Source organism: Agrilus planipennis, unplaced genomic scaffold, assembly GCF_000699045.2.
Source record: "Agrilus planipennis isolate EAB-ADULT unplaced genomic scaffold, Apla_2.0 scaffold4, whole genome shotgun sequence".
NCBI lineage: Eukaryota > Metazoa > Arthropoda > Insecta > Coleoptera > Buprestidae > Agrilus > Agrilus planipennis.
In genome coordinates, this window is record NW_020442463.1 from 1,931,006 (window position 1) to 1,937,005 (window position 6,000).

The following is a 6,000-nucleotide window of genomic DNA, read 5'->3' on the forward strand; positions in this document are numbered from 1 at the left end:
TTAAAGGAATTTAAAATGTTGAGCGGGGATTTTAAATTACGCGACACGTTGCAATAAGTCTGCGTAGTATTGACCAGTGATAGTATTACCAACTCCGATTAAAAACATTTAATGCAAGTTAAAATAGCTATTGTATCAATATAAACGTAGGGTTCATATTTTGGAATTTACTGAATTCATTGCAACACTTGTAACACTTTATATGTATANAGTTGACGAAGCATTCTTTTGCAAAAATTTAAAGGAATTTAAAATGTTGAGCGGGGATTTTAAATTACGCGACATTAAATTAAATTATTCACCTATAATACAAAGAGCATGCACAAAGTTAATTATTATTTAAATATATTGCACTATTTAAATACCATTAATACTAATTTTGGTAGCAGTACGACTTACAATAAACAACAGAATCTCTAAAAATATTTAGACTCAAAAGAGATAAACATTTGACAAATAGCTCATCTAACCTATTTCACTTACGATTTGTTCTAATAAGTTGTTTAATTTCATAGGGGTTAGTATTGAAAATATCTACACTGTGCTTTTGTATGGCCACATTGCACTCCTGTAGCATTATGTTTAAGGGAGATAGTACCTACTGGGTTATTGTTTCTCAAATTAATCTAAGGACATTAAATTTGAGCTTGTTGATAAAAGAACATTCTTTATAATTTCAAGTTATTAACCACGCTATAGAGAAAAAGAACAACGCCTGCTACCCTTCTGTTAGGCTATCACTGAATCTTAAACATTTCCAAAATCCTTGCATATGAAGTCATGTGAGAATAAATACTGTTTTTCTTAAGATAAAGATAAATATTATAAAAATCTTTTGTGAACCTTCTTAAGCATGCCACAGATTACGACAGTTTCTCGTATCCTAATCAGTATTGCAAACCTTAAATGAGGTCATACTGAGGCTTTGTAGAGTCCTATAACACAATTCATACAAAACCCTTTTGTATTTCTTATTATTTACATTAAATATATCGAAAATTTCATTTTAATTAATTTATTGAATACGTAAGGAAATTTTAGAATACACTTTATTTTTCGACGAAGTTCCCCCTTTTAGCAATATACTTTTTCTTAACAGAATGGAATTATCGGAAAATAAATGTGATTATATCTCTAAGCAATTGTGCTCAAAAGTTTCCATGTCTCAGTTGTAATCAAAACGGTGTTTGGCGCGATATCGAGCACAGGGAGGTAGTTTTTTAAGCCGCAAACGATCAATTTGCGATGAGACGTGGGTACTAAATTATATCCGGGAATCTAAAGAAGTCAGTATGGAGTGGCAAAAATCGATGAAAATCCACCCCGAAAAGCCAGAACTTGTCTTTCTGCAGGCAAAGATCCGAAGCAGAAATTTGGTAGGGTAGCCACATCAGAAAACGACTCTACATAATGTGGGCCTGATGTGTCTCATTAATCCAGGCCTCATCTAACAAAACCTGTAGTCCCGATCAGATTATTCCACTAATTCCGTCAGTATATGTAGGTACCTATAGGCGCCTCATGTAGCTTTCATATAGCACTGCCTCATTTAGCATCCGAATTAGGATTTATATAAATGGAGTATAATATAATAACTATAAAATAATATATATAGTACGTGTAACTCTCGAATACTTTGAAAATTTTATAATTTCCTATTGTAAAAATAAATTCTAATGAATCATGCCACTAGACCATAAAAAAGGTTTATTTTATAAAATCTTATTTAAAAATATTAATATGTCATTCCTGTTATTCAACAGAACTTAATCATATACAGCCTAGTGCTAGATATCTTCATTTCAATGGCCTAATAATAATAATAAGGTACGCCTCACTAGATCCCCGATCCAGTCCCGATAATGTCATGGTTGATTTTCCTCATAACGCAACCTATTACTATCCGCTTCTTGACGAAGCAATACTGACGTTTTGGCGAAAAAGACGAGAGAAAGTGTGATTCTTCTCCGTGACTACCCTCGGCCACATACACCTTTGATGCAAGACAACTGAAATCAATTCATTTAAAAATATTTCAACGTTTCGCCTCTAACCCTGATATGCCACTACGTTACCATCACATGTTTGAGCCACTCAAATGAGAACTTGGATGCCATCGTTTCGATAGCAATCAAAACTTGGGTGCATTTGTGTTCAATTGGTTAGAGGACAACCATATTCATTTTTCGCTATCATCATCATCATCATCATAGGGTGTCAGTCCTAAGACTGGTTGGACATGTACTTCCACTCTTTCCTATCCTGAGCTAAACTTCGCATTTCCCTAAAACTACGATAGAACAACCCACATCCTTAACTATTTGTGAACAGTAATATAACCTGGGTCTACCTCTACCCCTCCTAACTCCTGTTTCTGCCTCTAATATGTCTCTGACTAGACCTTCATGCCTGAGAAGGTATTATACTAACCTATCTCGCCTATTTTTTATTGACTTACATAGTCCTCTGTTCTCCTATTCTTTCTTTTAACCTAACCTTTTCTACCCACGATATCATCATCCTTCGCCTATAACACCACATTTCGAAGGCTTCTAACCTTTTCTTTTCCGCAGCGCCCACTGTCCATGTTTCGAACCCGTACAATGCTGCGCTCCAAACATACACGTTTAACAACCTTTTTCGAATTTCTAAACCAACCGTTCGCGAGCATAGAAGTGACTTCTTTTTATTAAAGGCGACACGACCCTGCGCGATCAACATTAAATAAATAGGCGGAGTTTTGTCATTACGCAAGTCAAGATTACGGCCCACGACATTCTAAACTACCTCTACAAATACAGAGTTGGGAAGGGTACCCGGGTTAATTCCGGCGTTCCACGGATCCGGTACTGTTTTAAGGATCCTACCAAGTATCGAATAATAAAGCCGGTTATCCCGCTTTTACTATTCTTCCTACCTCATTAAACCTAATGCAATTGAATAAAAAAATTAGAATTTCAGAAGGAATTCCTGTGACTATAAATATGTAAATTTATGAGCTCTCATAAATGTCAAAACGAAATATTCTATAGCGAAGTAATAAAATCACTTAAGCACCGAAGCTTCTCCAATATTAGCAATATTTCCTGTTGATATTTCAAAACTTCGAGAAGGGCATTAAAGTTATATCTACGCGTTATGGGTTTGTTTATAACTTTAAAAAGAATAACACATGCAGTAAATGAAATCTTTTATATATTTCGTAATAATTGTCAGGAAATGAAATAAAGTATTTTTTAAGGTATATTCCATTTTACTAAAATAATGATAAAGATAGTATACCGTCATCTACTGATATCTGCCTCTAATTGAAGTGTTTCATACGATAAACAATTGCCTTACTAAGGTGTCTACTTCTCTAACTGAATTGACAACGTTTAGCTTATAGACGTAATATTATTGTGATATGGGAAGGTATCAAGAGAATATTAATAAAAAATAAACTAAAATAATTTAGTATCTGATATTGATCGATAACCATTTTATCATAAACAGACATAGCACAAATGTATACAGAATCTAACATTTCTCTTTTCCCTTATGAGGCATTCATATGTCAGGTCACGCCGTTTTCCACTAGATCGACCCCTCCCTCCTTTCAAGTCTCAAGCAGGCCTTACACCTCCTTCCCCTTATCACGTTACGCTGATGTTTTTTGCGTTTTTGTTAGTAATTGATTATTTTTTTAAGCCAATGTTATTTTGACAGCATTTTTCATTATTAAATTATATATATATATATCAAGAACCGGGTTTGACGATTTCAAAAAAGTGCTAAATGCATCGAATTAGATAATCATTTTCTCAGAGCTTTTAGGGTTCCGTTCCTCAAAAGGAAAACAGAAACCCTTTGTTGCATCTTTACAATACTATAGGTTTTATTTTATTTTGCATACTAATTTTATTATTGTCGGAAATTTTAAGTATTATTTTCTATTTGTATACAAATTCAATTCTATTATTCATTTTATTATTTACCTACAATTTTCAGGTATATATTATTTATCAAATGCAAACAGTAATCTCAGTATTTTTTAATGTATTCTACTATCTTATTGTAACATTTCTTCCTTTGTAAAGTCACGTTCGCTATATTACTGTAATTTCCAAATTTAAATTCACGTATTTTGTCTGTACCTGAAATGGGGTATTGACCTGACTGACAGGGTCGCCTTGCACCCTCAATGTTATTGTTAACGCCCACTGGCGAAACTATTTAAGTAATTAATAATACACATTTTCATCAGTATCAAGACAGTATCAAATCAGTATCAAGACAGTATCGAATCAGTATCAAGACAGTATCAAATCAGTATCGAATCAGTATCAAATCAGTATCAAATCAGTATCAAATCAGTATCAAATCAGTATCGAAACAGTATCAACAAGCAACAATCAATTCATATTCAATCATAGAGCCTACTTTTATACTTTTACATCTAATTTTATTTATTTAGTTTTATTTTAATTCTACGTGTAAGTTAAGTGTTGACTATTAAATATTTAAAACAACAATCGTTATCATTTACATAAAATAGTTTGCTCGCAATTAATTTGGCGTGTAAAGTGAGAATACCAGAAAGAACTCTTTCAATTAAAATTTATTTTCTCACAACAAACACCCTTAATGTATGTATCACTTCGTTGTCTGTTTGTTGCCTGTCTGTCAAGACCCTTTTTGTCAAGAGCGCGTGGAAGTATCAAGTTGAAATTCATATCAAATCCACAAGTCTGTCATCCCTTAGAACTTTGAAAAAATCAAACTTCTAGGTCAATGCAATCAAAGGATATAGCCGTTTATGACGTATATATTGACACTTACAAGGGAATCAAAGCCTGTATGGGGCACACTTCCCGTAGACAATCACGAAATTTGTTAAGAAACAATGTCTTATAAGACAAATAAAGGGAAAAATCCGAAAACTGTAAATTTATGGTTAAACTATTTTGGGGGAAACAAAGCATACTCGGAAAAAGCGAGAAAAATCTTCGAGACTCAATTCCCTTGACGGCCGAACAATTTACATACCTAATACAAGTTTGCACTTAGTCGGTCTTTTTATAATTGATGTTTATGTAATTAACTGAAATATTGAAAATGCATATGGTGATATATTTATTATTTAGTTTTTCCGTATATTCAAGATAAAATACCAGATCTCTCCGGAGGAATTAATTGAAGATGTATCACACTATAATTTGTATAAAAGTAATAATACTACGAAATTCCACCACAAACCTGAAGGAAAGAAAGAAATTTTGATTGAACCTCTTAGCTCAAAATTCTAGATCTAACCTTGCGTGCAATACACATGAAGTATTAAAAAGGGTTCTAAGCCACTTGAGGATGAAGGGAGAAATAATATAATGTTTATTATTTGTTTGCAGTCTCGCGGTATCGTCCACTGAGAATTCTCACCTCCTAACGAGAAAATGAATGGGATGTTCTGCTATAGAACGAAGAATCGTTTTTAAAACTAGTCCAAGGAGTTCCTGTCTGCTATTGTAATAGAATCTTTTTCTCTGCACAACAATGTTTCGTCACATTCGTCTTTAATTGTCACCTGCTTTTTAGCAGCATGTTCAGTTTTCTTGTTCGCATAAACACTTAAAGTAATTGCCATATATGTCGCTTAGGGATTGTTCTGGTGCCAAAGCCAAAGCTTTGTACGCGTTACGGATATCACAAGTAAAGTAAGAGAGATTCTCAAAACATTTATACGGAAAAGTTGTGTCTTTTCCGCTACATGTATAAGAAAATTAGGGGTGTGCATTGAGTAAGTATTACTACCTACCACAGCATTTTGAATTTAATTTTAATAACACCTTTCTAAATACAGTGTAAACTCTTTATAACGTCACTCGATTTAATGACAAACTCCTTAAAACGTCGAAATTGCTTGACTTTGGTTGGTTTACATTGTTTTCTATACAATATTACACTCTATATAGCGTCACGCTCACTCTATTTAACGACAACAATGCGGCATTATAAATCATT

The 6,000-nt window shown here is 33.4% G+C and overlaps 1 protein-coding gene across 1 annotated transcript in view; it reads right to left on the reverse strand.

The window, feature by feature from the left end:
- LOC108735984 (blood vessel epicardial substance-B-like) overlaps positions 1–6,000 on the reverse strand; it is a 61,551-nt gene that overhangs the window by 53,346 nt on the left and 2,205 nt on the right. The window lies entirely within an intron of this gene.